The sequence below is a fragment of the Poecile atricapillus genome, chromosome 1, assembly GCF_030490865.1.
Source record: "Poecile atricapillus isolate bPoeAtr1 chromosome 1, bPoeAtr1.hap1, whole genome shotgun sequence".
Lineage (NCBI taxonomy): Eukaryota > Metazoa > Chordata > Aves > Passeriformes > Paridae > Poecile > Poecile atricapillus.
Genome location: NC_081249.1, coordinates 41,676,453 through 41,700,014, shown reverse-complemented (window position 1 = coordinate 41,700,014; position 23,562 = coordinate 41,676,453). Strand labels below are relative to the sequence as shown.

General features: G+C 36.8%; 1 protein-coding gene and 1 pseudogene across 1 annotated transcript in view; one reads left to right on the top strand and one right to left on the bottom strand.

Moving 5' to 3' along the window:
* GPC6 (glypican 6) overlaps nt 1–23,562 on the top strand; it is a 713,349-nt gene that overhangs the window by 497,799 nt on the left and 191,988 nt on the right. The window lies entirely within an intron of this gene.
* LOC131575025 (U2 spliceosomal RNA) lies at nt 12,956–13,123 on the bottom strand (annotated as a pseudogene).

Here is a 23,562-nt window from a genome sequence, read left to right as displayed (position 1 = left end):
AATCATAAGTGATCCACTGCCCCATAGCCCAACAGCCTGTGTCTTGGAAATACCCAAAGTCTTTGGAGATTCATTTTGTTTCTTTTTTCTTTATAGGTAGTGAGTAAAACTCAATGAGGTGCTTTTGTCTGCAAACAAAATGCCCACAAATACCCTCACAATGACAGCAAAGAAAAATTGTCCCAAAATGCTGATGCCTTCTTGAAAAAAAAGTGACATTTTCTTCCCCTCTTTCACTGTAGAAGGAAAGGAGGAATTTGCCTATAGGAATCATTCTGGAAACTTCCTTAACTCTGAGTTTCTAAAATGAGGCTTCCAATATTTTTTTTTAGTAGAAATTATATATAATTCGTGGCTAAAAGTTCAAGGGACATGAAAAGGCAACATAATATGGTGTTCTGAAAGAGCAAATTCAGGTAAAAGTCATTCATGTTTCAGAAGATTCTGTTATGATAATCAAGTCAGTTCCATTACAAAAGTATCTCAGAGACAGAGTTAACACTTAGTGAAATGTGTAGGTGTCTTAGCCTGGGAGAAAGGCTGAGAAATAACTTGAGCTAATAGAAAGAAATTTAAAACATAGTCAAAAAGTCCTTTTCTGAGGGTTCATAAGGAAAATGACCAATCACGCAAACAAATAAATAAAATTCCCAGGCACAAATGTTGAAATTAAAGCTATTTCATGAACAATAAAGTAATATCAATTAATATTTATTAAAGAAAAAAGAACAAGCTAAATAAGCATGAGTTTACTAGCTATGTTAGATAGAAAGGTATAATGTAAAGAGCCAAATTTCAAGCAGAAAGATGAGTTATTTAGTAATTGTCAATAGGGTATAAAAACTAGGTAGGAAACATAACTGAGAAAAGGAAACTTTGCTCCACACCTTAGCTAAAATTTCCCATCTAGCTTTCCCACCTTCCAAACATGGTGAAGAATTAACTTCTTCCTACAGGAGAGTCATGAATTGTATTAGGACTGAGAAAAAAAATCTGGATTCTCAAGAACATTAGCTAGATGGCCAAAGGTTTTTGGTCTTTAGCTTTAGAAGTTTTCTTGAAAAAATGTATTTTCAATAAATTATCCTAAATATATATTGCATAATTTGTAATTTGGAAATAGTAGAAAACAACAATCTATCTGTAAATCTCTAGGGAGAAAATTGATCTATAGTTTATTTTATTCTATTTTATGGTTATTGTAAAAAAAACCAAAACAAACAAACAAACAAAAAAAAACCCAACAAAAAACTATCCAGAAACTTCAAAGCAGGAAAGATTCATTTCACCATCCCTGAATTCTTTACTATTTTATCCCAACAAATTGAGTTGTAAGTCATTTTCAGGTGGTTTCTCGGATAAGCTTAGCAAGTGTAATTTCATGCAGTGCAATTCAGACTTAGATTCCTACTGTGGAAGAGAGCTCATCGGTCTGTCTTCTTAAATAGAAAGGCAAAACCCTTCAGAATTGCTTAGTGTCAGTTATATTTTCTTTGCAGCGCAACACAACTCTTCCCCAGGAATGGAATATACCTTTTGTTTCCATTTTTGGCTAAGATCAACCAATGCAATTTTAACAAAGCTTTTATAAGCATTTAGAGAACTGCATTTTTGAGAGACCACCAGCTTATTCACCAGCCTTCACAGAAGTAAACGTGAACACTGTTTATTTCTATCTTTAGCACACCTTTTATAGGGTTCTACAGGGTCTGCAGGCAGAGCAAGCTACTATTGGCTAACACACACAGTTTACATTTTTTCTCCTACACACAGGGATATTGTTTTGCTTTACTCTCTCTTCTGCAGGAAGGTTTCAAGGACTTTAGCCTTTAATATCACGACTTATTTCAAAGACTGGTTTGTGCATACAGGCCTTTACTAATATATAAAATATATCAACACTACATAGTTAAAATAGTGCCAATATTTATATCACAGTGAAGTAAATGCTCTGTTTAACCAAAGAATGAAGGCAGCAGTGAAAGTTTTTGTATCTGTCTGTTTGGGTTGTTTTTCTGGAGATTGGCATGGGTAACAGACAGATTCAGCATCTACAATAAGACTTTTCAGGTTATTTTGCCAGCCAGAACACCACTTAATGTTAAACTTGATGGTGGCTTGATGAACAGAGCTCACTAACTTGTCAGCTTGTCTCACACTGGCCACCAAACAGCCATCAGATGGTGTGAGCACAAGCCAGGATCCTGCAGTAATGTCTGCATGAAGAAAATGCTTTGCAGGACCAGGACCATAATATGGCCATTATTAGTCTGCCTTCCCTCTGGAGACTGAAAATGAGGTAGTATTTCTTTTCTTACCCAAGCCCAAGATGTCAGGGCTGCTTGTAGGAAGATTTTGTTTGCTTCTTGTAAATCAAACAAGAATGAGAAAAAAAGAAGTTGATCACTGGATTAGTCTTTAAAATGGTAAATGTGTGGAGAATTTTGTCAAGCTATTATTTAGAAATAATTCTAAAAATGTTTGTTAATTAAGACCTGGTGCCTGAGGGACTCCCTGCCACCTTAAAACATAAAGACTGCTAACCTCCCTATGCCTCACCCCAAAAGCTTCTTATATGTGTACCAGATGTGTAAAATCAGCAAGGAAAGAGTAGTCAAAAAGAGCATTTGGAAGTTTTGATTCTGCTGGAGAACCTGAGGAGGGCTTTTCACAGGAGATCTCCTTGGTTTCAGGGACTTGGGTGGGCAAGAGGGGTAGGGTTCTTTAATATGGACAAAATGAGATGAAGGGTTCTAGACAAAACCAGCCAATTCCATAAGCCTGCACACACTGAAGCCATACTACTCATCCCTACAACTGTGGAACAATTTCTCTTCTCTGAAAACTGGTTTTTACCTTCTTGTGTGATAACCGTACTACTCTCATTGATCATTTATCCCCTATATATGCAATCACTTCTACTGCTCTATTTCTCTCATTTTTCAGGGAATTTTTATGAAATTTGTGGCATCATAAATGGTTGTATCACTCAAAAACATTTTACCTTTGTGCATTATAGTAGATTGTTTTATATTACAGCTCATTGCACTCTAAAAGCATAAAAGCTTTAAAGGCTGTTGATTCTGTTAAGGCTGCATTTGCCTATTGCATTGGACACTGTACACTTACAGGATAAAACAGCAGAGAATCATTTAGACTAAAGTAGTCTTTCTCTAACTTTATGTGATACTTCTATGAATTGTCTTCTCACTTGTCTAGGGGGGTTTCTATGTGTCATTCTTAGTTTTGATTTCCTCACACTTTTAAATGATGGTCCTCTTTTGAATTCTATAAACCAGTCAATGTCTTTTCCAGTGGATAAAAATTGCTGACTGGAAAATGTTGGGGTTGTTTGTGTCTTTCCTGTTTTATTATATGAAACTGATGGTCTTAACCACAAATTTGGATTCCTATGCTTAATTATCTAATTATCTTAATTATCTAGAAATTATCTAGAAATTATCTTCAGAAAGACTAAGCAGTCTGTTCCATGTTACTTAGTAGGATTTGTTGGATTCCTGGTCAGTCTGAAAGTAGTAGAAGAGTCAATTTTGTTGCAAGTTCTTATTTATTTTGTTGGTTGTTTTTTAAACCTTGGTCTACATACCTACCTCAATTTTTCACATAAATTAGAAGTTGCAATTTTATGGATAGCTTGTAATTTATCATCTGTTCCTCTTAACACCCACCTTGTCCTCATCATTTACGGATGATAATCAAAAAAGCACAAAACATGGCATCAAGTGTAAAGAAAATAAAATTTAAATTAAGTAACACTAGAAAGAAACCGTTATCATGCCAGAGAACTAAAAAAGAAATGGGCCTGTTAAATGAGATTAACTAAATATATACAATAGCACCCTCCAGACAAAGTGCAAAATTTGCAAATCCTTTTTCTCTTCTTTGAAATGTAAGTGTATTTGACTTCAACAAAGAGATGTTCCTTTTTTATCTTCTTTATTAGATGTCATATGCATTATCTAATGTAGATGAAAAATTGTACCATGTGGGCTCAAAATTCCTTTTTCTTTCATGCACATGACATCTTCACTTCTGAAATCTAATGTAAATAAATTATTATGTCAATGAAAGCCAGTAACTGCACCCAAAAAAAGTGTGGTGCGGGTGGTGTAGGTGGTTGGAATGTGCATCTTCATGAGTTTAAGAAATAACAGCACTGGTTTTTTTCAGTACTCAGGATCTATTCCCATTTGACTCAGGAGGGACTTCTGCTTTAATTATTTAACTGCAGACCTCTTTTTTAACAGCATAGGTGAATTTCCAAATGGACCTGGTATTCTGGCCCTTGAGGCCACATGATTTCTTCCTCTCAAATTCACATGGGTCAGGATTTCATTCTTAGATGCTCTTTGTTACTTCTGTTGTTTACATCTGTGAGTGTGAGGACTTCCTCTTACACCTGTAGCTTGCAAGTGTTACCAGCAGGGTTACAGTTCTCTTTCAAAACCCGTGTCCCCTTTCCTTACAGCTGTTTCTCTTCTGTGCAGGATGCTTATGAGATGTAACTTTTGGTATGTGTATATGGCATAGCTGTTATATTTAATGGCTTGGAAGATATCGTTACTTGGGATTCTAATACTTCTAGTCCTCAGAAGTTCTGGGTGGATCAATTGTTGGGTTTTTTTCTAATTCTTCTCTTAGCATTTCTCTGTTTTTTGGGGTTTTTTTGCTTCAGCTGTGAAAAGTCCAGGCTTATTACTTGTCTTATTTGAGTATGGCCATCAAATTCATGCTGTAAACCAGACACTGGCTGCTGCATACGAAGAGCCAGCTGTGCACTGGGGGCATTTCAGTGTCTGGCAGCATTTGCCTTAGGTTTTCCATCATGGGCTTGCAGCTTTATTAAATCTGCAGTTGGGAAGGGTTAGCCTGCTTATACAGCTACTGTATTTGCTTCACAGGAAAACCTCTCCTTAAATAGCTTCCAGGCACTGGAAACTGCATGTTAGCTTGCAGGAGGGCTCTAGCTCTCACAAGGGACCCCAGAGGTATGTAAGCCCTGTGAAGAAGCCAGTACAACTATTTCAGAACCTGATCTGCAGACCACAAGAAAAAAGGCACTGCAGGAAGGAGAGCTTAGGAGACACTGGAAATTAGACCCTTCCTGAATGTTTCCTGAAAAAGGGCAGATTTACACCATATTGTCTTCAGTGAGTAATTCAGTTTTGTATCTGCAGAATAAGTATAATGGAGATAAGGATGTGACTTTTAAAATAGAGTTTATGAAGCATAAGTTATTGTGCTCAATTTCACATAAATTCTCAGATTAAAAATAAAAGCATGTTGCAAAAACTTTAAACTTCCATATATGACAATCAGAAAGTTATTGTAGTCAGGCATCTGTTGTTCATCTTTATAAAAATGTTTTGTTAACTGAAAGTTTATAGCTGAAGAATTATTATATATTTAGCAAAGCTTGTTTGACATGAAATCTTTATTGTGAGCATAAATCTCCTCTACAAAGCAGAAGTCAAACATCATGTCAGTTTCACAGGTTTTCCTATTATAATTATCTTCTTTTGCTTTTCATGGAGCTAGTGTATATATAACAATGGGGAAATAGACTCTGGCGCCTATCAGTGGTAAAGAAATGCATTTAAAGGGCACAATAATGAGGATTCATGAGGAATTGAAGTAACTCATTTGGTACAAGTGGCCTTCCCTTTGTTGCTTCTTGCTGAATAACAGCCACTGGCTGCCACACATGGCTGACTTCACGAGGAGTTCTAGGAGGGTTTGATTCATTGTTGTGACTTATTAATACAAAATCATGAACCTGAATTAACCAACCAATTTAGATAAGACCATCTGTTGTCTAATAAGATGTGACTGTAATTTGAATAGTGGTTTTATAATAAGTGTATTATGGGATGAAGGACAAGCAGATATTAGTTTTGTCTCATTAGCTGACAGAAAAAAAAAGTAGTTAGTTTGCCACTGGATCATGGAATATTTTTCTCTAAGTCTTAGCACAGTTCTGTGTACAAGTATACACATATATATATACCCCCTGTCTGTATCTTCTCTACTATACAAAAATATCAAAACTAAAAAGAAAATGGGATTCAGTGCACCTTTTGGAATATTCTTGTGGTACCTCTTTAGTGGCGATAAATCCATATGGTTCTTGCTAGGTTCTTCATGATGCTGTAAAGATGAGAATGCAGGCAATCTAGTTTATCAACATTATGTCAATGTCATCTGGTTTTGCTTTATTTTGTTTCCCTGTCTGGTCTATCACAAGAGTGGAATGTCAGCTAAGTACTGAGAAAACCTGTCCTTTTCTGTATGTCTGGCAATGAGAAAATGGACAAAGCACATTGTAAAGCTGACTTGTCAACTCAAACTCTCCCTAAAGCTTTCTTATGTTTTTATATGGATGTTAGATAATGCTGTAGAGTAGATTAAGCTTTACTACTCACTATCATGCTTTTATTGAACCTCTAAAACTGAATTTTATAGAACCATTGTCCAGTTAAGTAACAAGGATAAACCTTTTCTTTGGTCATAAAACCCAGGCATTAATCCATATGAATGAAGATTAAGACAGAAATAAGTTCAGATTTGTCTGGCAGTGATTTTCTAAAAAAAGAAGAATGTTGTATATTTTGTATGGTTTCTGGTTGAGCTGTTGCTTCCTCTTATATCTGAGTGATCTTGAATCTAGGAAAGCAAAACATATAATTAACAAGGAATATAGTACTACTAATTAGAAGGTTGTGTTAAAACACCAGACTGAGTGGTGCATTCAGCATGCTGGAGGGAAAGAATGCTATTCGGATAGGCCTTGACAGGCTTGAGAAATGGGCCTGTGTGAACTTCATGAAGTTCAATAAAGCCAAGTTAAAGGTCCTGCACCTGGGTTGGGGCAATTCCAAGCACAAATACAGGCTGGGCAGAGAATGGATTGAGAACAGTTCTGCTGAGAAGAGCACACAGTGTTTGTGGATAAGAAGATCAACATGAGCCAGCAATGTGTGTTCACAGCCCAGAAAGCCAGACACATTCTGGGCTGCATCAAAATAATCAAATGAAAAACCATTTCCTAATATTCAACCTAAACCTCCTGTAACAGAGTTTAATGCCATTTCCTCAGGTCCTGTCACTTCTCATCACAGAAAAGAAATCAGCAGATTAAGGGAAGTAATTTTCCCCCTCTACTCTGCTGCTGGGACACCCCACATGTATCCAGCTTTGGGGATCCTAACACAGGAAGGATGTGGACCTGCTCAAGCAAGTCCAGAGGAGGGCCAGGTAGATGATTAGAGTGCTGGAGCACCTCCCATAAGAAAACAGGCTGAGAGAGTTGAGGTTGCTTACTCTAGAGAAGAGAAGGCTCCAGGAGAACGTAGGGCTGCCTTCCAGTACTGAAAAGGGACCCACAGAAAAACTGGAAAGGGCCTTTTTCCAAGGGCCTGTGATAGCACAGCAGGATTGGCTTTAAACTGAAAAAGGGTAGATTTAGATTACACCTAAGGAAGAGCTACTTTACTGTGATTGAGGTGAGCCACTGGAACAAGAGAACTTGCCAGAGAACTTCTGGGTGCCACATCACTGAAAGTGTTCAAGGCAAGCCTGGATGGGGCTTCAAACAAGCTGGTGTAGTGAAAGGTGTCCAGCCCATGGCAGGGAGTTTGGAAACAGATGATCCCATCAAGGGTCCCATCCAAACCAAGCCATTGAAAAAAACCTCATGAGTTCCTTGATGTGGACATTAGATGTGAAAAATTACATCAACAGGTTTTGCACTTTCTGGTTTCGCATCACAAAGATATGGGAACATAAAAGAGCAGTTATGAAGGTCTTCAATTTCCCTTTGTCTCTGCCCTGTTGCTACAGTCTGAATACTGAAGCTTCAGGGACAATGCTGAGTCTGAAAATTAAGGCACCTTTTTGGCAGTCATCTGGTTATGCCATTGCTTAGTAAAAGACAGAAAACAATCTGGTATCTTCGAGAGAACAATTCTGGCACCAGGCTAAATGCGAGCTGTAATGTGCAAGATAAGACCCTGCCTGGATATTGGACCAAGAAGGCCGCAAAGGCACACTGAGCTTTAAAAGCCAAAGTACCTTCAATCCTCCAGGAAAGCAAAGAATATGAAACTTATTCATTCTATGAAAAGATCCAGTTATTGTATTGACTTTTTCAAAGAGGGCGGACAATGAGTTTTCTGTACAATTTAATGAAGTATCACCAGAGAAGAAATTACATAATACGATATCTTTAGACAAGATTCAAAGAGCACATTTTGTATTTCAAGAATGGTAAGGATTCATTGCAGCTTCACATTTCCTAACAAACCTGAAGTGAAAATGATGTCTCTCCGTAAATCCTACTGTATCATTTGGACAGGGAGCTGCTTTATGTTTGCATTCATATGGTTTTACAGCCATAAAATAGTATCCACAAAATTTTCTGAAGCATTTCATTTTTTAGTAAATCTGTAAAGATTTGTAAGGAATGGGAAGCCTTTTGCATTTGCAAGAGCAGAAAGTCTCAGGCAGCAAATGCAACCTGAGTAAAAGAAAAATATATTGCAGGTGATGATCGTAGACTTGGAGAAGATCAGAAGGTTCTTTGACATGAAAAAAATACACATTACAAGCAGGGCCAGAAGTTTAAAAGTAATATTGCAGTATGTTACTCATGTTCAGTTAATTTTCTCTGTCTCTGTATGTTTGTTTTTTTTAATAACGCTTTTTTTGATTTATGACTGAAATCAAAATGTATTTAATTCCAAAAAATATTCAAGTAAAAGGAAATTGTTTTTCAGCAAAGGCTGAGATAAGTCAGACATGTAAGAATTCAGTTTAATGGTTCTATGTGGAAAGTATTTTTAAGCAAGGCTTGTTACATCTGTTACACCTTTTAAAATGGAATATCATGTGAATATCATATCTGTGAATTCTTTTGAATACCATTGAATACCATTAATCTCAAGAAGCAGCCATTGAAGCCTTTGGAAAGGGGAAGGTAAAAAAAGCTTCTATTTTAAAGGGAGGGTTATAGTCGAGGTTAATTCAGGGTGTCATGAAAGTGTGGCTGTGACAAGATTTAGTGACAATGTAAGGCCAAATTAATGCAAGATCAGTGGCCTGACTATTGATTCTTATCATGGGATCCTGCTGAAATGAAGTCATTATTTAATTATACTTTTACTTACACTATAAATGGTTCCCAGAATAGACTGCACTTGATTTTGATGTCTGCAGCTCCATCTTCACTTTTCTTTTGTGCCCATAAATAAGTAGGGAATGAATATAAGCACTCCACAAAATTTTCATTTATCGTACTTCACATGCTGTCATTTTCCCAACGTTTTGATTCTTCCATTCAGAACAGTCTGTGATATCAAATAATTTTGGGTACAGAAGCCTCTGAAGACTGTGAACCCAAAATTTCTCTGGATTTGATTTAAAAAATCAGCGTTTGAATGGTTTTTCTTTACTTCTTGAGCGATTTAAAATACTTTCTTTTACTACTTTTAGAAGGAAACTAAACTTACTCTTCATACTAAAAGAAGTAACTTAGCTGGGACCTAGAAGAAGCTAATAAGTACATTATTGGGACTTAAAATAAAACAGCAAGGGCTTTGCTATAGAAATCTATATGGAAAAGCTCAAGCACTTAGAAAATGTCAGCAACATTCACTGAAAAGTCAAAATTGCATTGTTTCCCTATTTTATATTATCAATTATCAATATAAAATATTCATATTTTATTCTCTTGATTCTGAATTAGATCAGTTTGGTGAATTTGTGACTAATAAAATCTTGTAATTAATTCAGGTTTGATTTGTCTTGTGGACCAAGCCCCACATTTTTATCAAATTACACAGATTTGAAGACCCAACAATTGAGAAGAATAATTGCAGTGGTTCTATGTTAATAGTTGGACTCTTAGAAATTTTTTCCAACCTTATGATGTCATGAAAATGTGATTAGTTGTCATTGTAATACTACTGTTTGAAAAGCAGCATTTAAAAATGGGAAGAATTCTCATTTTAAATGCAGGATTATGTTTGTCATTTTTAGAATATGGATGTACTTCTGTGCTTGTATAATGCAGTGAAAACACAGTCTTGTTCAGAACAAGAATCTTAAATAAATAGTGATTTAATTGAGGAAAAAAACCCCTCAGCTCAGTGGAATAAAGTTTCATAAAAAGTTGGTGAGACATTTAGAATCATAGAATATTGAGTTGAAGTGACCCATAAGGACCATCACATCCAGCTCATGGTCTCACATAGGACCACCCCAAGAGCCACCCCATGTGCTTGAGAGCATTTTCCAAAAGCTTCTTGAACTCTGTCAGGCTGGTGCTGTGACCACTGCCCTGGGGAGCCTGTTCCAGTGCCCAGCCACATAGAACCTTTTCCTAATATCCAACCTAAACCTCCCCTGACAGAGCTTCAGGCCATTCCCTCAGTCCTGTCACTGTCACCAGAGAGAAGAGATCAGTGTCTGCCCATCTCCTTCCCCTCACGAGGAAGCTGTAACTGCAGTGGGGTCTCCCCTCAGTCTCCTTCAGGCTGAACAGACCAGGTGAGCTCAGCTGCTTTTCATAAGGCTTTGCCTCTAGCCCCTTCATCCTCATTGTAGCTCTCCTTCGGACACTCTCTAATAGCTCTATATCTTTCTTTTACTACATTGCCCAAAACTGCACACAGGATTTGAAGAGAGGTTGCACCAACTCAGAGTACAGCAGAACAATCTCCTCCCTTGACCAGTTGGTGATTCCAATTAATCAGATAAAGGGAGCAAAATTAACTTTTTTAGTTTTGATCAAAGCAATGAGTAAATCAGTCTGCAGACTTTAATCTGATTTTCATTTTATCCTACCATATTTATGAAAGCTTCATTTTTGCAACTCCCTTTTTGTTTTGTATGCTGTATTTCTTTTTATTTTTGAATAAAAGAAAATAAAACTGTACCATTTACTAAGCATAAAAGATGTAATGAAGCAAACCCAGCCTCTGTGAGACTGTACTGTACTCTAAGTTTAAAGATATCCAGTATTTACTTGGCTTATATTGTGGACTATTCTCTTTGGAACATTTTTCTCATTTTAAAACTTCTCCTACAAGAGAAAGAGAAAAATCAACTTATTAGATGAGTGTAATGAAATAGCTTCTTTTAATAATCATCTCTAGTTGTTGCTTGGAATTTAGGCATTCAAAAAATAAACAAACAAAATACAGTGCATAAGGGGTTTGCTTGCTCGTTCAGTAGCATGTGATTAGCCATTAAATGATAATATAGCAAGATCATTGTGGTAAAACCCGTAATATTGAAGAAATTCCTTTTCTCTCTTGTGCACCTATGTCCATAAGAAATAGTGTTTAAATTTTCACATTTTCTACTAATACAGAGGGAATATATATATCTAAGTTGGAGAGATAATATGTAAAGAATTTTGTTAATGGTTTTCCTCTGAATGAAGAAATCCAGCTATAGTGAAATTCTTTCTGGTTCATCTTGTCTTTCAGTGCCCTTGACAACTGTAGGGTGAGATAGAGGAGTGGTAAGAGAGGCTGATTTCAGTGCTTCAGGATTTCAGTCTTGGCAGAAAGTGTGTTTTCTTTTGCAGTTTTGTTTTCATTTCTTGAACTTCTCGCCATAATAGGTATCCAGCAGTTATTTCAGTTCCATCTCTAGTAGCAGCAATGTGACTGATCTCACCATTTTGTGTGTCCATGCAGCCAGTCAGGATTCTTACAGGTAGAACAAGATATCAGAATGGGAATGAGATATATGGGTAGTAAAGGGTTGATTATAGTAAGAGCCCACTTCCTGGAGTCATCTTGTACAAGGGAGTATTTCTGCAAGATTATTTTGTACATTTTTGTTCCAATGTTATTTCCAAAGCTGTCTTTTTAAAGCAGTGCTGATTTCACAGTGGTATTCCTGTTGTCTTCTTCACTCAAGGTGAATAACATTGCTGCACTGAGGACATCTGTCCCATCTTGTGAAATACCTTTGTGTTTTGGATGCTTTCCTTACTTTTAAAAGGTTTGGAAAAAGGTTGTGGTAGAGTAGCTGGCAGTTCATCCATACCGGAGATGATGAGACATCATTCTGCAGGCATTATAAATGGATATCTGGCTCTGAGAGTGCCTTTATGGTTTGAGAGTGTTTATCCTTGTGGTTCTGGAAACCAGACCACTAGCTGGATTATATTGTTGTACATAAATTGCATTCCAGCATCTTTTATAAATCAGGTGGCTTAATCAAATAAAGACAAATGGCAATGGAATAGCTTAAATACAAATTTACTGCCAGGTAGCCATTAAAAAGCATTATATATATTTTCCTTTTGCTGGATTTTCTGACTTAGCCAGCAATAAATTCAGTTATTTTTCACTTAGAGACATGGGTCAAATTGTCATTCAGTCCAATCTGTGTGGTCTTTTGAGGTTCAATGTTTGAGGTTTTTTTTCATCCAGCAAGGACTGACATCTTATTTCACAAGCTATAGAGCTTCTTTCACTTTCTTAAAGGAGAACTTGATGTGCTGAGGAAGAAATACAAAAGTCCTTTCCTTGGTCTACTCGCAGGTGTATTCAGGACCAGTGCAGTCAACAGTACAATCAAGACTGCTCTATTTTTATTTTTTTTTTAGAGAGAGTGTGACAGTCAAATAGGAAGAATGACACCAGCAGGGACAAGGGCAGTCCCAGTTACAAACCTTGCCCCATATGCACTGTGTCTCAGACTGAGATTCAGGAGTTCTCCATGGAGAGCATAGCTCTGTGGCTGCATCAGGCCCTCAGTGGAGCAATGGTGTTGTGGCCACTGGCTGCATCACCAGAAGATCTGTGGAAGCATGATCCAGATCCAGAGTCCACCTAAAAGAAGACTAAAGTGCAGAGGGTTATTTTATGTGCAAATATCACATCCTGACATGCAGTCACGATGTAACCACAATAGCTGGAAAAACCACACTTTTGGGCTGATGTGTAAAGTGGATGGAAGAAGTGATTACTCCTTCCCATGCCTTCCAAATCCATTTAATATATAATCTTTAAGCTGAGGATGTATCAGATAATAAAGTGATAAGAAAAGATGATGCACTTGATCTTAGCCAACAGCTGGGAAGTATCCATCTGGGACAGGGGCTTCAGTGCATACTGCAGAGCACTTCTGCCCACTGAGGATGATATAGGATCAGCAGTTTCAAGGGCTGTTGACAAATCTAAAAGATGACACATAAAAGAATGATTTCTTCACTTGAGAAAGTAAGAACTGTAAATCAATACAATTACAGTAGTTCGTAGAAATAACTGAAATTGCTGGGGTTTAAATTACTCCGGCAAAATTTCTGAGCAAAAGAAAATTATCTTAGGCTATATTGTTTACCTCCTTAATATCTTCTTTTGTTTTTCTCATTTATAGATCTGCTGCCTCTTAGATACTAGTCAGCCCTACACAAAATGAATTTTCTTGCTCAGTTTTGGGTCAAGGAAAATGTAATCTGTATAACATCTTACCTGCTGAGAATTTATGAGAAACAAGATATTAAAAATATTTCCATATGGTTGTAGACACTATTTCCGGTTTGTACACCAACCTAAGATTCATGTTAGATTAAATTAAGATTTAATAACCAATTTCACATACAATCTATCTCTAAATACAAGAAAAAGTAAATCTGATTGTCAGATATATTTTAATAGATTAGGTTTGATCTGCAGGTTCCTGCAGGTGTGAACAAATAACCAGCTTAAACTTGACAAACTGTCTTTTATTTGGTACTTGCTTATTTCAAACCAATGCTACAATGTCTTTACTTTCCTTTGGAATTATTTCCCAAAAATTACAGTACCTAAAGTATAATATTGTTATGCTAGGTATCATAAAGGCAATTTGCTGCTGCAGTCCACCCTTCTGCCATCAGGGAAAAGAGAATATGTCTGATTTTAGTTTTTTCATACATGATTTCAGGTTTTCTTATGTTTAAGGGGATCTGAGTGCGAAGAAGGAAGAAAGTTGACTCTTCTACACAGGACTAGTTTGTTTTAATATGTAAAACATTTTCTGGGAAATTATATACTTGACTTCATATTATGTAGTGCTAGTACTTTGGATCATGTTTTTCTTTAGTGTACAACTCAGAGATAAAATGCTAAGAAGAATATGTGCTCATAGAAACATTAATTCCCCTAATTATTCTGGTTTTAATCACCTCCCTATGTTTCTCTTGTAGCATCTTTGAAGTAGGACACACAGACACTAGTGAATATCCCTGTTTTTTGTGGTTTGTGTCTATAGGTAAGGAGTTATGAGGAAGGGATTAGAAGGGAAATGAAGAAAATAAAATGATGAAGATTTACTCTCAGCTATGCAATTCTAAAAACTGCAAGTGCGATACTCAGCAGAAATGTGGGCACACATCCCATAAACAGGTCATTCCAGACCATAGTCATCATCCCAAGGTGCACTTGAGCATCTGTTAAATATTTTATATATGGTACTTATATTTACAAGTAGCTCTCTGAAAACCTAACAAGAGTATTTGAAAGACCATAAAGAAGGAAATGTTAACATGGAGCTGTAGGGTGATCTCACATGACTTGGGCCCACGTAATGCGGTGGGTATTTATGGATCCTATAAATAGATGGTGAACTATTTTTAAAGTATCACTCTGCTTCTGTGCTACACTGAATATATAATCAAGACATTGTGTTTGATTATTGGATCCCAGCAATGTATGTGACTAGATCCTTTCTGGGATACCTTAAAGATCTGAAGTCCTTCTTCCCTTTAGGACTCAAGGAAATAGTTAAATATGTTTCCTTTCAATCACTTTACATGCATATGATTCACACAGAATTCGTTTTACTGTCCTATTTGTTGTGGTTCATCTTGTGCTTAATTCACATCATGACATTAAAAAGGAGAACAAGCAAAATATTTTATTCTGTTGTGTCCCAGAAAATGAATATCTTGCTTTGTACTGGGCTGCAGGGTCTTCAGAAAACAGTGCCTCTTTAAAGCAGGCTTTACATTCCTTAGTGCCTTGATGACTGTGTTTTGTACCTAAGCTAGTCTCTGGCACGGTGTGACCAGCTTATTGCAAATAATCAGAGCGAAAGTTTTGTTTCAAAACTCAGCACTCTTTATTTGGCCTTTGATTTTCATGGAAAAAGACCAAGAACATGGGCAACTTGAAAAATCTTGTTTGGTTTCCATGGATGCTCCTTAGCCTTTTTTCCCAATAGCCTGGAGCTAGTGATGAAATTTTACTCTTTGAATTTACCTGAAAAATGTTGGATGAGGCTTAACAAGTAGGCAAAGCCATTAAACTTGGATTTTCCTGCTTCATTACTCCTACAATTTTATTTCTTTCTCTAGCAAAAATACCCTCCCTTTAGTACTAATCTAGCCAGTTCCTACCCTTTTGTCACCGTGAATAGGCAGCCCAGACAATTCATCGGTTATGTGGGAAAAGAGCTGGAAGGAATCTACATATCCTTTCTTGTTTCTAGGAGATTGCTATTGTCAACTAATTCAGATAATGATCACATTACTATTTAGTAATTTATAAACCTTACTATAAACTTTAAAGTGTCTTTTGCATCTTGACTCCGGATTTCTTAGAGCAGGAAGGAGCAGGAACAAGTTGTGTCAATCTGTTGTCACTTGTCACCTCGAATTATTGCATAACTTATCATCAACCAAGACTGCCAATATTATGTATGCATTTATTTCTTTCTCATGAGTGTATTGTTGCTGACACCGCACAAATAGGACATCCCACAGCCCTTTCCACCACTCTGATTCATGCCCTTTTTAAGTCAGTGAAACAATTCACCCATCAGTAGACAGTGAAGGAGAGGTACTTGTGAGTCATCAGAGCAGTTTTGCCGCACTCTCTCTCTTTCTGAGACAACTGCTTTTCTTCTCAGGTGCTTTTTTGGTTGGTGTGGTGAATCATAGGCAATCAGCAAGAATGCTCTCAGGTATACAGTCTGCATTTCAAACTTCATGGGTGCTGCAAGTAGGACTGGCTTTGACCATTCTTCACATCACTTTCTTATCCAGATACTGCTGCGCAAAACGTCTAAGTGCACGATTTGATAATTATCTCCTGCTGTGACAGTTCTCTTCTCACAGAGTTTTTTCTTCTGCTTGTCTGGGGGTTTGATTTCTAGATTATCAAGGACTTCCCTTTCTATTTATGATTTGCACCTGGGCAATACTAAACCTACTTCTCTGTAGCATTTTTTTTTCCTCACAGGTAGCATGAGGATGAAAGAAATGAGCACACTCTCTTTTAAGTGAGAGGCAGTTTAGATTTTTTTCTCTAGGAAGAAAGCAGAGTAACTACTTTTTATTAAGTGAGTGTCTTAAAGTTTATGTTCCAGAAGAAATAGTGGGGTTTGAAAGCCTAACAGCTGTGAGATTCTTTCTTTGTTTCTGTGTAATAGAAAACTTTACATCTTCTGGGTGTGGATGGAAGAAATTATGTCAGAGATTTTTCACCTTAGTGTTGTCCTCAAAATACTAGGAAAGTAACAGATGGAATCTGTACCTCAGATTCTGTTTAATGTGGGATTACTCTAAAAACAGATGAGAAAGATAAATATTTTTCCACAAAATTTTCAGGGCAGATTTTTCAGCTCAGTGATATCTCATGGGATGTAAATCCTCGTATCCTGGAGTATTTTCTCAGCTTGCGCAATTTTAAGTCAAATAAATTTTAATTTCCACCCAGTTTGTTTGAATTTAATTATGTTTCTGACAGATAAAATGGGATTTAAGAACATTTTAATATTTATATTATTTATATCTGAGTGTTCAAACATTTTATTTTGTAAAAAAAAAATTCTTTAAAGTGTCATTCAGAAATGAATCAAGAGATTAAAAAATAAGCTTTACACAAAATATCTTGTAACTGCCGCTTTTCAAGTGGTTTTCTAAATTTAGATTTTATGCATTCAGATCATCTGATAAGTAATTTTCCTAGTTTCCTAAAAATAGGAGAGGCTATTCTTTCCTTTTTTAAATAGAGCTTCAATCTCACCCAAGTAAACATCTGAACATTTTGTCCTTGTCTCTTTTTTGCTCTTGACTTCTCTAGGGAAATTATGAAATTCCACAACTCACCTCTCCAACAGTTATTATTTGATGTGCAACCTCCTGCTGTAATCTCTTAGAGACTTCCAGTCATTATTTTTATATGGCCACTTTCACAATTACATGTTGTGATAACTTAGGCAAATTATAGATAAGAGTGATGCCCATAGGCAGTGTTCAAAAATTCTCATGCTTAACTTTTAGGGGTTTATGTAAATAAATTCCTTTATAAATGACTCATAATATTTCATGGTTCCTCATCTGCTAAATAGAGGGGCAATATTAGTTCACCTTCCAGAATTATGCACATACTGGAACACAACTGAGATGACAGAATAAGTAAGAAAAATGCCTTAAATTTTAATAGGCCTTAGAAAGAAAGCTAGCTGCCATGTTTCTCATGATTTCAAAGTCATGGATACTTGAAAAGGACATCTCAGTTGGACAAGAACAATGGCTAAAATTTCCTCTTCTATCTTAGTGCTGCATGGTTTGTTATCAGAGAGTAAATGTGTAATTTTTTTTGTTACATTGTAAAACTTATCTATGGTTCAACTATATTACCCTGATTTTTTTCTAATTATTTAATGAACATCTTGAACTATACATTATACATTTGCTAGAAAAATATTTTCTGAGATATTAATATATTAAAATTAAAATGACCATGTTTTATCTCTCCATATTAATGACATACTGTCCCAGGATCGTGGAAATCTTGCAACTGCTTAAAAGGCTGTAGTTTTTTTATTTTTAGTTTGATATAATTCAAGCACAAAGTCATAGACACTAATGCAAAGCTGTAGTACTTAAACCAGCTCTTCTAGCTTTCAATCTGGGATGAAACTGTTAAAAAAATACCTATTTTTGTCTTCAGGAGGTAAGTATTAGACTAGAGATTTGGTTGATATAAGAAAATATTCTCAAATTGACCTTCTACAACATAAATTCCCAACTGAGTATGGCTGATACAGTACTTCCATTTTTATATCAGATTGTGCTATAAAAGCAGTGAACTGAGGTCTTAGCTTCTGTGAGCCACTCTGAAGCAATGAGAAGTACTTCAATAGAGCATTCAAAATCTTATGAATATTTCTATGTAGTTCTAATTGGATGCATACAGACATATTTTCAGCTGAAATGTGCTGAAAAGAACTTTCTTGATACCTTGACTGTTAAATTAAATCAGAAATAACAGTGTTTATAAAAACAGCCAAAATATGGACAAAAAGAAAATTTAATTACTTGGATCCAACAGTGAGCAGATCTTCTCTGAAGAAAAGAGCAAAAGGAATAAAACCATCATTACCAGCTAAGCTTTACCTGCTTTTCCCAGTAATAAAAAACAACAACAACAACAACAAATCAATAGGGAGTAATTGTAACATGTGGAGAAGATAATGTCAAAGGTATATGGCAGAAATAGTCACTGATTGGGCTGAAGTTTAGTCATTGTCCTGAAGTTAATTAAAGATGAAATTAAAGAAAAAGCTCTTTGGATGTGTGATCCAAAGGTTTCTAATAATCTTGTGTGCCCTATATAGCATGCTTTGTGATACATCACTGTTGTGATAGGTGATCAGAAATTACGGGTTTTGTGCTTAGGAGAAATTTCCTCAGTACTAGCGCACTGAATGCAATTCTTAATTAAAGGTTTTTCTTTCTCCTTCTCTTCTGAAATCACAAGCGTGAACAACTAATCCCTATGTCCCCTTTGATTTTTAAGTAGAATATTTGATAGAAATGCTAGAATTAAACTGTGGAGGATTTTGGGACAGGAATCCCTAGAATTGTAGCATGGACTTCTCAACAATTAGCTTTCTGGTAAAAGAATATAGGAATACTTCTTGGAGTTAGTCAAGACATTCTAATGTATGCAAGTTAAAACTCTTATGTCTGGCCACATACATAAGCATTTAATTATGCAAGGATGGTGAAGGGGCTAGAGGCAAAGCCTTATGAGAAGCAGCTGAGCTCACTTGATCTGTTCAGCCTGAAGGAGACTGAGGGGAGACCCCACTGCAGTTACAGCTTCCTCGTGAGGGGAAGGAGATGGGCAGACACTGATCTCTTCTCTCTGGTGACAGTGGCAGGACTGAGGGAATGGCCTGAAGCTCTGTCAGGGGAGGTTTAGGTTGGATATTAGGAAAAGGTTCTATGTGGCTGGGCACTGGAACAGGCTCCCCAGGGCAGTGGTCACAGCACCAGCCTGACAGAGTTCAAGTGTTTGGCACTCAGGCACACGGTGTTATTCTTGGGAATGGTCCTGTGCAGGGCCAGGCGTTGTACTCAGTGATCCTCAGTGATGGCTCCTTCCCAGCTCAACATATTCCATGATTCTGTGACTCTAGTACTGCATAAACTCTTGAGATAATTACTTATAAGGAATAAAATTATGATAGGGAAATTTAATCATTTTTCTATCATTAGATAGATGGACTGCACAGAGATCCAAAAAATAATTTAAGGATGCCAGTACCTCAGTTTCTTAGTGCACCATTCCTTTGCTGGACATACATCAGCTTGCTGAGTGGAAAGCTGGATGATTTAGCCAATATTCAAATGTTAAAAACAGTGATTCCTTTCAAAATTCTCTCCACTTATGAATGATTTGCATAGGATTGCAGGAATATACCTCACCTTCATTTTGAACACCAAATGCGAAGGAAGTAGAAATTTCCAGTTTTAATCCAGCAGCTTGATTGTTAATGCATTTGTAAAGCTTCTGAAAAATAAAATCTAATCCTATTCTCCTTCAAACTATGGGCTGTTCTAGTGTAGAGGCATTTTTGAAGAGTATCTATTTCCTTGGCCAATTGGCTAGATTGGTTAGTTTCTCCCTGCAGTCCCACCAGGTCTTCATGCTAAGGAGTGACTCTGTGGTTCCAGATGGGAGGAGTACCTTTGGGTGCATGGGAAGTGTAGGAAGTGTGTGTGTTCCCTAATGTGGTCTGTAGTGATTCATTTTGCTCATATTTGACAAATTTTATTTTATACCAAGAAATGACAGGATCTGGACTTAAGTGTGGCAATATGGATTTACTCTGTGAGCTTGGGTGCATTCAATTTAACTTTGTAAGAACATCCCTACCTTATTACCAGACAATGGATACCAGATACTTTGGTAAGAAATCTCCTATAAATAAAAGAAAAACTGTGTCTCAACATATTTGAGCCTTCTAATGATGACCAGTTGTTTAATCAGTTTCTCTGATTTTTTGTATCAGAAGAAAAAGGTTTCTGTTTGTATACTTGAAAAAGCCAAGAATTTTGATTATAAAAACAGGTCAAACACGTAACAAAGCAGTCTGCAAATGCAGTGTTACAAGAAAGTAACATTTCCTGGCTTTTACCCAAAGTTCTCTCCTCTATTATTTATATTTGCAAGTTCACCATTGCAAAATCTGTCTTCTAGATGAAGTAATATTCCTCCTAGACTTTCTGAAGGGGGAAAACAAGTGTTCAGTAATGAAGCCCCTAAGAATATTGCTTTTGGGGAGTTTTGCATGTATGCAAAAACATGCATTTAGGTAAAGCTGAAGTTGTCAGAAAGTGTTACAAAATGCAGTAATGTAATATGTCCTGAAGCTACTAGGCTCAATCAAAGCTCAGAAAGGCACTTTTCTGATGTGCTGTATTCCATGCATGCTTATGCTGGAATTAAGCTGTCCTAGTCAGTCAGGAAGACAGCATGCTATAATTAATGACTCCTCTATAGCAGTCTCCCCAGTTATGTCATTCAGTGTGATCTGACTGATTTATATGATTTACGTATGAACCAGTTATTTCTAAACTTTGAAGTCTGTGCAAATTTCTCTGCTACAATTATCGTAGAGCCAATTGCAATGTGTTTGAAAAGACAGGAAAAACTCAAGCTGTACCCATACACAAATGTTACTTACAGAAAAAACACAAACTCCTGAGCTCAGGAACAGCTCTCCTCAGGAAACGAAGATTTTGATGTTTCAAATACCTCTGAATGAAATTAATATCTGCTTTTTGGCTGGTCTGGAGAAAAGTACTTAGGTGTAAGAGGCTCTGAATTTTATTTTTTTTAAGATGGAAATGAGGAATGGGCTTTTGAAAGGCATTTCATTACTCAGCAGCAAGAAGGTGGTTGAAAATCAACTTTCTGTGATAATCTCCAGATTTCATGAGTTCATAGCTTTCTGAAATATTCACACTCTAAACTGGATTTTTTTTGTATTTGGGTTCTTACCAAGATTTTAGAATATTAGAGTAAAATTTGATTATTTTTTGCATGAAAGATAATTCAGCTGCTGTTCAAGGAAGAAAAAGACCTGACTGTATTCTTTGAAAATAAATGTACAGAAAAGCCAGCTGAAGCTGAGAAGTGAAACCTGGCTGCTCACTGAAGACTAGGTTCAGAAAGGCATTTAACTGCTATAAGCAGGATTTAACTTTTAGCCTTCAGACTTCTAAACTAGCCATACTATTGGTAATATTTCCCTGAGCCACAGTTTGGGTACCTAAAGGCACATCAATACTGCTAAGTGACAGTTGAATATGGAGCAGGATTGAGAATAGGGCTCATCCCTTGCTTGGGTCACAGTTTATCCCTCTTCAAAGATGTGGTTTGGACCTCTCCACCTGTCTCTCCATGCAGTACACTTTTGGCAGGACAGACACTGCCTCCAGAGACCTGCATGAAGCTATCTGTCTTATTGTGGCCCCCTATCTTCTTTCAACTCTAAGCAGAGTATAGTCTAAGCACTATGAAACCTCAAGTCTCATTTCAAAATACACAACATTATATTTCACTTCCTTTTACTCCCATTGCCTGCACTGCTGACTCCTATTATTCCGAACACTTTGAGCTGAAAAACAACCACACAATATAATTGTGTATTTTAGTCACTCACACACTAAGTGGAGCCCAGAGGAGATGCAGTGCCAGTACAGTGTGGTAGTATGGGATGTGGCCAGCTTGGAGCAGAAGGTGCGAGCAGTAAGCAAAGTGAAAGTCAGCCAGCAGGCACAGTAATTCATCTATGCTTGCATTTTGTGTCACCAGTGTAGCGTATTCTGAAACCAAGTTCTGCAACATGCAGCTTGATCAGCAAGGATCTGCTTGTGTTAATCTGTGTCAGAAGATGATGCAGATAAGTCAGATGCAGATAGAAATGATATGACAGAAGCTTCTGTAGAAACCTTCTCCATCTGCTCTTTGCTTAAACCCCACCTCTTGGCTTCTTCTCTTAAAAAAACATATTACTTCACTCCTAATATAAGCAGAGCACCTTTCTTTCTTGTAAAATGCTGTTAATGATTCCACCAAGTTGTATGAGAGATATTAAGACTCAGACAAGATATGAGACATCTGGGTCCTGCCCATTCTTTTTGAGTGGTTGGAAGTCATCCTGGCTACTTCACAGTGGAGTGTGAGCAGAAATACTCTGTTAAATCAGTTGTGTAATGTGATGAGAATTCAAGATTCACAGGGCCTGTGTAAATAGATACTCTAACTTGTCTTTAGGGTCCTGTACTAGCAGATCTGGGACATGATCTGGGTTTCTGGCAGAGTGAAGCATGATAGCTAGTTTCCTCTCAGATTGCTCTCGTAATAAAATAAGGCTCACATAAATATGGATGGTATTTGCTTTATATACAGACAATATGAGAAAGGTAATATATAATATAAAGATAGGGACTGTCTTCTCTCTTTTAGATATCTTTTCAAGAATTAGATTGGCAAGAATCTTTTGTGTAAGATCAAGATCTTATGGGTATATGTCAGCACAAGTACCAAAGTGGATTTGGGAAGATGTAGATGGGAAAACATCCATGTGGATACCAGCTGAATTTGGGGGCCAGCTAGGTGCTGATAACCAGGCATTGACAAGACTACAGGAACTGGGAACAGCATAACTCTAAGAATGAAAAGAACCTAGCTGATAAAACTCTCAGTACCCACAGATGGAAGTATCTCTGGCTTTAAGCAGCAATTTCAATGTAAATTTGAAGATTCTGTTGTTGACCATAAATATATGTATTCTGCTTACTTTCTTATTTGGTGCTAGTCTCTTTGTAAAAATTGACCTGTTCTAGGTTTGGAGGTATACAGTAGTTGGATAAGTGACTCTAAAAAGTAGTTCTAAGTAGTGAAAGTAATAAAGTCCACCTCTTTTTGAATTTGGATTTTCTGCTGTTCAATAAGGTGGAAGTTTCCCCTTGTGCTTTTTCTAACCAACGGGTCATTCACAGCATCATTTTCAATGTGGATTCTTTGATATCTATGAGGAACTGACCTCATGTTTCACCCTTTTCCTCAGTAAAGGCAATAATAGAGCCTCTCTCCTCTTTTTCTCCCAGCTGTCTATTTAAAAGAAAAAAACATCTAGGATCTTAATGTACTGAGACCTGAAGTACTCAGTTAAATTTGATTGAAACTGGCTGATGGTTCAAAAGCTATTGGAAAAGGATGGATAAATATACCTTCA